Source organism: Agelaius tricolor, unplaced genomic scaffold, assembly GCF_023055355.1.
Source record: "Agelaius tricolor isolate 1412-34295 unplaced genomic scaffold, bAgeTri1.0.p SCAF_35, whole genome shotgun sequence".
Classification (NCBI taxonomy): Eukaryota; Metazoa; Chordata; class Aves; order Passeriformes; family Icteridae; genus Agelaius; species Agelaius tricolor.
Window position 1 is genome coordinate 1952606 of NW_027269295.1, and position 12543 is coordinate 1965148.

Here is a 12543-nt window from a genome sequence, read left to right on the forward strand (position 1 = left end):
CCCTCACCCTAGATTTCCTCAGCTGCCGCCACCAGCTGCTGCCAGTTTCTCTTGAGCTGGCAAATAGCTGAGCCTGCCTGGGGCAGTGTACTGGAAGGACTGTCAGGATTGTCCCTTAGTGCCCCACTCTCACACACCACATAGCTCCAACAGACCTCTTCAGCACACTGACAGAGAGAACACTCGGCTTCAGAGGATTTCCCCAGAAACCCCAAAGGCCATGGGGCTCTGTGTATACACTGAGTCAAAGAGGTTAGTAAGAGCTGAGGGCTATGAAGTCAATTTGGAAATCCTTTCAGCAATATCAGCTCATGAAGTTTCCCCCACTGTTGTAGCTCTGTCCCTTTCTGAAGCTGTCACAGCCAGTCACCCCATCCCCGTTTTGCAGAAGTCACGTGCACCAGTGAGGAGTCAATGAGCCCTACTGTCACATGAGACACCCGGAGAGTTTTTTGATGACTTGTCCAAAAGCACTGTCCCAAACAACACCTATGGGGAAGGACTGGAAAGTCACTGAAGAAGCAATTCTCTCATTGTGGGTGTGACTGTGTCTGTTCTGACCTATTATATCCTTCTTTAGATTTTTTTGTAAAATCAGCTGCTTTTTCCTCCAGTTTTCTGCCTGTTTCTCTTGTATGCACCCTCTTGTATCTCTCTCACTCTTATGAGTGTGGTTGAGAATAAAGCAGGAGGACCCTTGCCCTGAGCTCAGGGACAGTTGCACGCCCTCAGGCAGGACCTGCCCTGAGCACAGCTGGGCACTGCTGATGGCACTGAGGGCTGACCCTGCCCCCCAGCAAACTCACAGCTCCCTCTGTCCTCTCCTCCTGCACTTCCAGGCCACACCAAACTGCCCCTCAGCCTCCACAAGAGCCATTGCTGGAGGAGAGGACAAGGCTGAAAGGAGCTTTGGAGGAGGCCCATGGCAGGAGGATCAGCCCATCCTCCTTTCATGCTCAATGTCAAAAGCCCAAAATAGCCGCAGTCTCCCAAGGCTCCTGTGCGGGGTCGTGCCTGTTTGTGGGGATGATCTGCTTCCACTAATAGCGCCTGAAGACATTCCTGGGCGGGTAGGCTGCCTTCTGTGTGGCACTGCAACGTGCCTGCCCTGGAGGAGCTGGACACGTGTGCTGTGTCCCAAGGCAGCAGCTGCTATTCTTACCCCAGAGAGACTCAGTGCAGCACAGCTCCATGGCCAGCTGAAAGGTTAAACACCAGAATGGGGCCCAGCACCATGGCAATGGCCCAGCACCATGGCAATCCCTGCTGGGATGTGCTGTCCCATGGGCAGCACAGCAGCTGCCCTGGTACTTCAGACTGACCAGCAGTCAGCCAGGGCTCCTTGGGGTGGATGGGGCTTTTCCTCTCCATTTTGACCAGCAAGTGGCAAGGACAGGCTGGGGTGCAGCTCTGAAAGTGCAGCATTTTACAGCTGCCATCCTGGAGTTCCTGGGTGAGGATGAAGACAGAAGCAGGGCTTGCTCTGAGGTCCAGCTGCCATCCATGTCCCTTTGCACAAGCTGTGCTTTCCCAGCCCTCATTTGGGGAAGGATGTAGGGCCGTACTCCAGAGTATGGCCTACAGTGTCCCAGGAGTATCATTGCTGCAGGAGAAGCCCTGGCCGGACTGGTGGCTCTGACATGATGGTTATGGAGACTCAGCCCTGCCTGCACTGGGACTCCCCTGGCCCTCTGGAGAGCTCAGGAAAGCCGTGTCCCAGGCAGGGACAGTCGCCATGGGCAATCAGAGGACACTGAGCCCAGGACATCAGCTGGGATGGTGGCTGGGCCTTGCCCCTCAGGCCTTGGCTGTTGCTCTGACAGCACAGGTGGCATCAGCTTTCTCCTCAGCTGGGCCTGTCACCTGACACTGAAGTTCCTTTAGGATCCTTGGCAGGAAGCCAACAGCATTATTCCTGGTGAGAGGAGCAGGGGGTGCCTGTCCCATGGCCCCATCAGGCTCCTGTCAGTCACAGGGAGCTGCCGGGCAGCAGCTGACCAGGCCTCTGCTCCAGCACCCAGTGCCAGGGGATGGCAGCCTGGAGCCATCGAGGGGACCCTGCTCTGGGCCCTGCTCCTCTGCAGACCAGCAGGGAGATCTCCCTGAAACCTGGGTGCTTCAAACCTGCTGAAACTGCCTGGCCCATCTCCCTGAAACCTGGGTGCTTCAAACCTGCTGAAACTGCCTGGCCCATCTCCCTGAAACCTGGGTGCTTCAAACCTGCTGAAACTGCCTGGCCCATCTCGTTGAAACCTGGATGCTGAAACTGCCTGGCCTACCTGTTAGGAGCAAATCACAGCAGAGGGGTTAAAATCCAGCCAGGTGGGCCAGTTTCATGTGTTCCCCAAAGAACAGTCGGGATGGGCCAAAGAACAGCTGGAAATGTTTGGGTCATCAATGCTGGAAGAAAAGACCTTGAGCTGATAGAAGCAGGCACTGCTTAGGGCACAGGGCCTCATGTGCACTGGGTACTCTGCCCAGAAAGGAACCATGGAGGTACTTGGGAGTGTGTGCCTAACAAAAGAACAAGACACAGTGTCAGTGGCTCTGCCACCTCTATTGCACACCGTGTGGAGCAGCCCAAGGAGAGCGACTGCAACATTCTCTTGGAAACTGTGATCTGGCTGGACCTTCATAGCGCAGTCACCAGGAGAGGCCTGGGGCTCTGAACACCCTCACTCCTCCTAGGATGAAGTCCAGCTGCCACACATAAGGACTTCCTGGACTCTTAGGCCAGCAGGAGTGACAGAGAAACCTCTTGGCAGCCTAAAGTGCAGATGAGCCATTCCCATGGTCTATCTCTATGGAAACTCAAAGTACACAAATAATCAAGGTATTCTTCCTTGTAAAGCAGATTTGAACATGGCACTGTGAACCCAAACAAACCCACCTGACCTTCACTGTTCAATAAAAAATAATAGCAGGGCTACATTGCAAAGAAGAAATCCTCCTGATCATCTTCTTTGTCTTCCTTTCCTGCCCTGAGGTTTCCTTCTGCAGAGGGGACATATTCCCCTGGGACATGTCAGCAGGACCAGCTTCCCAGGGGACAGGGCTGCTGTGAGAGGTAGGGTCAGTTTCTAGCACACATTGCAAACCCAGGCTATCTCTCCCCTCAGCTGGTAGAGCAGCATGATAGGAGATGCTCAGTGGGGCAGAACAGCAAATGCTGAGGGCCTGGCACCTAGACTGAAATGGGCTTTCAGGGCAAAGGATGGAAGTCCCAAGAGGTCAATGCCAGTCTGAGGTGAGAGCACATTCAATGGGCCCTTAGATCATACCTGTAATGCAAATCAAACTGTGGGGCAACAGAGATTTTCCTCTTTGACACTAAGTATTAATGAGGACATTCTCAAAGACTTCCCATGCAATCACTGCTGATTCCACCATGTCAGAATGTGCAGAAACCAGGTGAGGAAGGGAGACACCCACCCCCAAAGATGCTGTTTCTGTCCCAAAGGGGACGGTTCCATCTGGTAGTCTCTGTGCAGCTGAGGCTGCAGGCACAGAAGTGCCCTCCAGTCATCTCCTTCCTCTTGCTGACAGGGATGAGGTCTTTCCTCTCCTTCTGCCCCAGCATGTGGCAGTGAGTTGCCCACAGCTGCAGGAGGGAGGGGCTCTGGAGGGCCAAGAACAGATAATTGCCCTATTTAGGTGAGCTGTGCTTCATGTCCTTGGCTTGGTGGATTCCTTGTCCTAGGAGGAATCTGTGGCCAGGATGTGACTTTTCCATCATGATAGAGCTACTGAGATGGACACAGCCTGTCCCAGCATGAGTCTGCCAGAGACCTGGGTCTTCAGGGGAAAAAACTCTGGCTTAAAATACCCAGAGCTACCATGGCAGGTAAAGAATACATGAGCATCCTGTGCTGTGATTTCTATTGTCCTTTAGAGCAGGGGTATTCAGTGGCACACTTGGAAACCACATCATGTATCTTCCACAGGAGCTGGCCTTTTGACCACACCCTGACTATCATGACTCCCTGCCCTGATTATCTCACATGGTTGTCACATTGCAGAATTTGTGAAGGTCCTGAGAGATTTCTGGGACAGGGACATCCAAACACTTTGGCAGGGTGAAATGGCATCAGAATTAAAAGTAACTCTGAGAAACTAGAGAAGTTGTCTCAAATCTTCAGAAGTAAATGCAATAAAGAGAAACACTGTTGTGCTGATTAGTCAAAAAGGTTTATGGCTTTTGAATTAGGAAGAAAAGGAAGTGGAGGTTATAACCCATCAAAAGTTAACTTTGGGGGGAAAAGTATATTTTGATATTTCTGAAGATTTCTAGGGAATTTTTTGGTTTGTATTTGTGTTTGTATGTTATTGTGGCAGACCTGGAATGTTTCCATGGTAGGAAAGAATTCACTGAGTTGGGTTGGTAAATAAATGAATAAGAAAAACAGCATTTTTATTTTGGATAATACATTTTGAACAATAAAAATTTTTTAAAATATCAACCACAAATTATAAATACCTTGAAAATATAATATGCTGTACTTGGAAAATTATTATATTCCTTAGGATTCTAAACTCATATCACACTTATTGAATGTTTTATTTTGCAGGGATTTTTCAGGATTCTTACAACTTCCTATAATTTTCAGTCTAAACTAATCATTTCAAACAAGGTGTGCTCTTCCTAAAGCCATCTTTAGATAGATTATTCTAGTCCTACATGTTCTCCTGGGAATTACAGCCCAGCTTATTGAAGATCCATATTACATTGTTAGGACACATATAGAACATCCATGAGAAACCAATGTTTTACTATTCTTAATGTGTATCCTCTCAAAACTGAAAGCAAATTTGGAGAACCCTCTTCTTCCAATGTAAATAATGAATATGGTAATTACCAATACTAAACATCTGGTATCAATACTGCAAACTTTTTCTGCCCTTGAAAATGCCTTGTACAATTTGGGTTTAATGTTCTGATGTCCTTGTTTTATGAAGAAAACTGGTAAACATTTTTTATATAACTGCAACATTCACTTAGAGGAAAAAAAAGGCTAGTTGTGCAAATCTAAGCAAATTTATTTCCATGGTGTAGCCTCTCTCTGCTTCTCTTGCAAGTACAGTCAACAGAGAAACAAGCCAATTAATCAAGCTAATTTTATTTCATATTGCTGTTCTCATTTCTTATCTTTTCATGCCATTGTCCAGCTCCTTTTGCCTTTTCCTTCTCCTTCCATTGCCATCAGAGCCTGTCCACCTCACTCACCTGTTTGGTAACTGAAGATTTTCAGCTACTCTGGCATGTGATGGAAAGGGCATCCTGAATGTCACCTCCTCATCCAGAACATGCTGCTCATGTTTCTCTGACATATGCTGTGAAGATGGGAGGAATTTGAGTAACCATAGAAATCTCACGCACACAGAAAGCAGTTTATCATTAAGTCTAAAAATTCTGTGAGTCAACTGTCACTAATCTCTAGCTGGTTTTGCCCTCCCTCTTCACTTTTCTTTGCAAGACTGACTTTTCCTCAGTGGGCAGACACTTAGGTGTCACCAAGCAAAATAAAGACATTCCTAGGTTTAAAATATACTGTTGAAACTTCAGAAGTCCCACATGTTTTCCCTGCTGTGAGATTAGCTAATAACTGCATCAATCATTGCAGAAATGAGTCTCCAAAGGAAGGATCAGAAGAGCTCAAAGCCATCTCAGTCCATTCCCAGCTACCCTGAGATATAAGGATGTTCTAAGTAGTGCAGGCACAAAGGTCAGCTCTCTCCTGTTCTGTTCTTGCAATGGCCAAGACTAACTGGCCAAAAGTACCTCACCAGGTTAGTTAATCTCTCCTTTGTTAGGCTCATCACTGGTTTTTTTTGCTAGACATAATCCCCAAATCCTTTTCTATCCATCCATTTTAGCACTGCTCATCTGGAATGATAGCTCGAGTCTCTGAAGGGCTCATTTTACCCAGGTAAAAAATTGCCCAGATTAAATATGCAGAAACCAGAGAAAGTACTCAACATATTTAATTTTATTCAACCCAATACCCATCTTTCAATAGAAATTCAATGTAAAATTCATTCTTACCATCTCAAGGGTCCAGTGTTCAGCCACATCTTAGCAAAAGTGTCACAGTGAGAAGCTTGCACCAGAGAATTAATGTTCTGGCATTTCTCCTTGTCTCATGCCAGCATTCCTGAGAGGTCTTACTTTACCCAGGGATCTTCAGTAAGAGGCTACACATTCCTTATCAGTCATTAAGGATCCGCAGGCAAAAAGGTCCCTCCTGGCATGTTTTAAAAATATTAACAGCATAGCTGAGAATAGCATTTGCAAGCTGCAAATCCCATTGCATTTGCAAGCTGCAATTCGCATGGGAAATTTTCCTTCTAGATTAATGTAAAACTAACATGAAGCAGTAAAAATGCTGCACATCTTCCATTTTTTAACAAGAAACCTGGGTGCTTATCTTTGCATTTTGGATCAAGTCAGTATATGAGACAACATATTTTCTTGCATGTTGATAATTTCATTCCTACAGCTAAAGGCTTCTCATTAGATGATAAACTATTCTAGTAACCCTGTCTGTTTTCCAGATCTATGTGATATTAACCTTTCTTTGGCAACAATAAGTATGTATATGTGTTCCAGGTGTAGCACTTGGATTAATTTTGTTTTCTTGGTTCAGTCTACTGAAACTAAGCTATTTCTAAAATGAGAAGGGAGAGAATGAATTAAGAGGATTTCATCACAATTCTTGATTTTAATCTCCAAAGTATGAAACTCCACTTGAGATTTTTTGCCTTTTGAGACTGAAAAAGAAATGTTGAAAAGTGTTAACACATTCAAAAATGAATGATGTTGTAGTGAGTTTGTCTCCTGGATTCCTATAGAAGTGACAGCAGAGCTCAAGCCCTTTCCATTCCAGCAAAACTTCTGCTGCATCAACTTCTCATTTACAATGCACCCACATTACTGCATCTTCTCTCTCCACTGCCTGTCCCTCCTCTCTTTACATCCCCTATCCTACATTACCCCCACTGGTGAGTGCTCTCATTCTTCTCACACTCACCCACCTATCCTCAACATGTCCTTGGAGGCACGTCCCTTGCAGTGAGCCCCTGCCCAGGCACAGGGTGGGACAGGTTCACTGCTCCTCTGCTCTCCCAGCTGTCTGAGCTTAGTTTACATGGGCCATGGTCTGCCAGGGAACCAGCACATCCATGCAGATCCTGCTCATTCCTGGTCCCTCCCATGGCCCTGAGCACTTCCCAGTTCCCAATCAGGGCATCAGGGACCCCAATTACCTGAGGAGGAGCTGCAATGACCTGTCCCCAGGCCCAAGGAGACACAGCTGTTTGTGTAGGACACCTGAGCCTCCTCTCCAGGTCCTCAACCCACAGCAGGAAGTTTCCTACTGGAGCAGAAGCTGAGCATCTCTGAGCTCTGTCCAACCTTCCAGGGCTCAATACCAAGAGTTTGCTTTATCCTGTGAGCTTCATGTTGTTAGGGAAATAAGTAATACATAGAAGTCATGCTTTTAATCTTCATCCAGTGGTGGTAGTAATGACTTATCAAGACCCAATTTCACTCTGCAATGCCTCTTGTTATCCCCCTGAATCTCTACTGCATCTTTCCCATGAAATGTCAAGCCATTCTGTAAGCAGCAAAACCTCACAAGGCCTAGATCAGAGGACATGTCCAGAGGACATCATATAAGTATAATCAGTGTTACATTGGAATCTACTGATGCTTATTGACTTGAATGAATTATCCCCAAAGATACAGTCAGTTGTAAATAAATGTCATAGCAGCCAATCTTCAGGAAAAGTTTCTGGACTCAAAACTCCCCAGTCCCAATCCCAGTGAGGCATGATGCTACCGAACATGTGAAAGTTTCTTTGTGAATCTATAAATGAGTACTTCTTCATCTACTGCCCACTGAATGGATGTCCTACTGGACAAATAAACATCCTGAAGACATGTCTGAAATTTCAGATTGTACTGGGAAACTAGTGAAAAAGTAGAAGCTAATGCAACTGCAAGAGATAGCTGATGAGCATATAAAAATTATAAATCGAACATAATTTCACTGCTGCACCATAGTGCAAGGGGAAATGGGACCTCAGAGTTTATTTTTTACTACAGTGGACTCTGCTGGCTGCCACAGGGCAATCTGTTTATAATAAGATTCAACCTAGACAGGATGAAAAGGCCTTCCTTGCCAAATGTGAGAAGTCAGCAGTGCTCATTTTCAATCAGTTTTTTCAAGATGCATAACAGAATGGATGAGAATTATATGAAGATCTGATCCTTCTTTTCTTAGGTTTATTTTTGGTAATAGGTTCTGATGCCAGAACAAGGACCATGGGGCTTCTTCCACTGAAGAAACTCATTAATAAAACTATTGAAACATGGATAAAAGTAATTAAGAAAATACAACTCTTCCAGGCTGTGAAAAGTTTTCCACACTGAAATGTTACAAACTCTAGTCTCCAGTTTACAATGCAAATCTAAAAATGGTGAGATTTTGCTAGGCCATAGGCTGGAAATCTGCGTATGTACGTACTTTTACTTGTTGCTAAGTATTCTCTCTCTCTCTCTCTGCCTGCTAACACAGAGTCTGAGATAGAAGAAGTCATATCCTAAGGGCTGGCAGACAGTGAGTCAGCTGCTTGATGTCTTTCTCAAGATGGTTCTATTTTCAGCATGCTTCAGTCTCTTCTTCAGGGGAAATGTCAAGCCCTGCAAGACCTTGCCCACCCCACATTGCTGAGCAGGATATTGTGTGTCAAGGGTCTGTGCTCACTCTCCCTCTCCTCTTTTTGAGTGTGCCATGCATGGAGCAGAGTCCAGCCCTGCAGTGACAGCAGCAGAACTGGGACACAGTGGTGGGCAGGATCTATTTAATTTTTCTTTCTGTGTTAAGGCATCACTGCTGCTTTCAGTACAGCCTTTCCTAAGGACTAGCAGCCCAACAGCTGCCTGGCTATGTGTCTCACTCTTGCCTGTTGTAAGGCTGGGTCCACATCTTGCACAGCAAAACAGAAAAAAGTTCTCTGCTGAGTAGACTGGCTTTGTCATTTGCCACTGGGAAAGCAAAGATTTTCAGTTCCAAACGTGAGGGAGAGAATCCCCAGCTGTCACCCTAGGAGAAGCATCAGACATCCCTCACTCTTCTTTCATTGTCTCAAGTAAGAGTTGTCCCATATTTCCTCTGTCTGAATCCTATAAATCATAAATTTCATCCTTTTGCTCAAAGCAAAACACTTCCTTATTTTTACAGACATGGGGATGCTGTGATTTTAGCTGTTAAAATCTTACATGGTACATGTAAAATCCATTATAATTTGCAACTAATTTTTCATTTTAGGGACATGCAGAATGTCTTTTATATCTCATCTTTCAGGGAAACTTAATTTAATATGCTTTAAATATACCTTCATATTTATCATTATAATCTCTTTCTATCCATTGGTATGTATCTCAAGATTCCAGAAATCACCTCAAGTGTTCTATGACATGAGCTGTACTTCAAGAGTTGATATATTGTCCATGAGGGAATGTGAGCTGCAATAGGTTTCTGCTTTTCTATTTTCAATAACATCACCTTGGATTTACTTACAATCAGTTGCAGGTTTTTGCCAGATGGTACAGAAAATCCTTAGCAACTAACCTTTTAATAAAGAGATCAGTCTTGAGAAATACTTTTTTTTTCAGACAGGAAAAAAGCTGTTAGTTCATAATGTGAAAATCAAGTAATATTTCCTTTAGTATATATGAAACTGATTGTCTGACCCCTGGCCTCTCTTACTAAACGGTACTCCTTCAGTTTGCTTTTTGATAGAATACTTTCATGCATTTTTCCATTTGATTTGCAGGGTTTTGACAAGGTTTTTAGAAGAAAAAGTCTCTCTAGTTTCATCATAGTCATGATCTAATAAAGCTCTTGTATTCCAAAGGCCTGGTCTGTACTGCCATTAGAAGTCTAAATATGACAGAGCCAACTCTAGAGAAGAAATCTTAATGAATTTTTAAAATTAAAATTATTAAAATAAGTAATTTGGTTTATAAATTTAGTTAAAATATCCAAGGAAAGTTTTCTTACTGATAACAATGTTCAGAAAAATACCAATATTGGCTTTTGTAGCTTTTCTGTATTCAATGTTTGTTGTGACACTAGATTAAAAGGTTTGCAATTAAGAATTTTGGTCAATAATGGCATTTCACACACACACACTCAAATTCCAATCCTTGTCGAATTATCAATTTTTTCTTTGTCTCTATTGTGTTTCGGTTGCTGACAAGGCAGCGTACCTGATGGTTCTGTAATCAGCAGACCTGCTTTGACCTTGTATTGTCCCTGAGTCAAAGCTGGGAATGAATTAGTGACCAAACCTGTGGATTTTCTTAGGGGAATAAGGACGAACTTCTCTAACAAGGAGATGTGGCTGATAGCCCACATGAAGTGCTTCTCTATCAGTGCAGCACTGTGGGCAACAGACAGAAGGAGCTGGTAGCCACTGCCCAGATGGGCACTATGGCCTGATTGCAAGCACAGAAACTCGTTGGGATGGACTGTGTGATTGACATGTGCTGTGACTGACAGATATAAAATATCTGGAAGGGAGAGTCAAAGAAGGAGAGATGAGGGAGTTGCCCTGATGAGATGCATCCCCAGATCCTGAGGGAACTGGCAGATGAAGTGGTTAAGCCACTATCCATCACACTTGACAAGTCGTGGTTGTCTGATGAAGTTCCACTGACAGAAAAATCCCCGTTTTTAAAAAGGGGCAAAAGAAAGACCCAAGGAACTACAGGCTGGTCAGGTTCACCTCTCTGCATGGCAAGATCATGAAGCAGATCCTTCTGGAAAATATGCTATGGTACATTGGCTGGATGATCACACATGAAGCCACAGTGGTCAATGGCTTGAATTTCAGGTGGAGACCAGTAACAAGTTGTGCCCCCCGGCAGGTTGTTTGAAACCAGCATTATATTTTAACACATTTATCAAGAGCGTGGACACATTTATCAACACATTTATCAACAGTGGGGTTGAGGGCACTGTCAGCAAGTTTGCTGATAACACCAAGCCATGTGCTGCAGTCAACACACTGGAGGGAAGATAGATTCTGGTTGGATACAAGAGTGACATTTCTTAAGAAGATACCAGTGAGACACAGGCCCCAGAATACAGGAGTGCCCATGGAATCATTGGAAGTGTGCAAGATCAGGTTGAATGGGGCTTTGAGCAACCTGATTTAGTCAAAATTCCTACCCACAACAGTGATGTTGCACTAGATGATTCTTTTAAAGTTTCTTCCAACCCAAACCATTCTCTGATTTGTCCTCTAAGTTCTGTATGTCCATGGAAGTCAGAGATTGTGCAGACACAGGACTTCTGATGTTCCCCTGCACTCACAGTTTTACACAGATTGTTTCTGAGCTCCTCCTGTTCAGGGCAGAGGGTATTTCCACCAGCTTGCCCCTGCCCTGCACAGGGAGCCCAGGGCTGAGCTCTGGTTCTGAACTCCAGAAAGCTGCATGATCATCCTTGGAACAAGCTTTTCATGCCCACAACAGTGCTTGATGTTGGATATCTCCTTGGATCATATTTCCTGACCTTGACCTCTGCTCTTCATTGAGCTTTACCCACTGAGCTCTTTTAACAATCAAAATGCCCATGACCAGGAGAAGAGTGTGTTTCAAGGAGCTTCAGTGACAGTGATATTTGTGATGCAATGGAAATGCTGGACTGAGGATGTGTCAGAGTAACACCACAGTCATGCAATAAAAATCTGCCTTCAGTACATGAAGAAACCATTGGAAGCAGTATGGCTCACTGGTCCTACATCCAAATTTTCCAAATGCCACGACTAACTGAACTTCTGTCCTTATGTCTCTAGACAAATTATTTTTAGTCAATACATTCACAGCATTGGTAAGATACAAAACATTTCTAAATATATCTTATTAAATCAAATGACTGTGCCATTAGTTCAGTTTGCCAGACAATGCCTTGCCAAAGAATGTTTGCCAAAAAATGTTTTGACCGAAGAAAGGGGAAGAATGCAGAGCACCTGCCAACAAGACTCTATAAAAGAGTCTTTGCAGTGCTCTGCCCTGTCTACTAGAAAAGTTTCAAGGTAAGTGCACTGGATCTAGCTACTAGGTATTCCCATTATTGCATATTATGCAAATATATTTTTTTCCTTTGAAACTGGTTTCCAACTAAGTTTTTCCTTCTGCATTTAAGGCTATAAAATTTATTCTATCTATATTTTAAAAATTATTTTATACTAGAATAAAAATGTTCCTTTAACATATTTCATATTCTCAAATATGACACTACAATCCATAAAGGCAAAGTAAAATCTATACAGTACCAGAAAGACACAAATAAAAAAAAATTACAAGGTTATTATATATTATTTAAGGATGAAACAATATTTTTCTCTTCTGGGTTTAAACCATTAAACACAAGGAAGGCAACTTTTGGTAGTTTTAGCAATTCTACTAAGTCCTCAATTTTAAATCATTAGAAAAGCTGTCCTTACAAGCAAGGTATAAGTATGATCTATTCA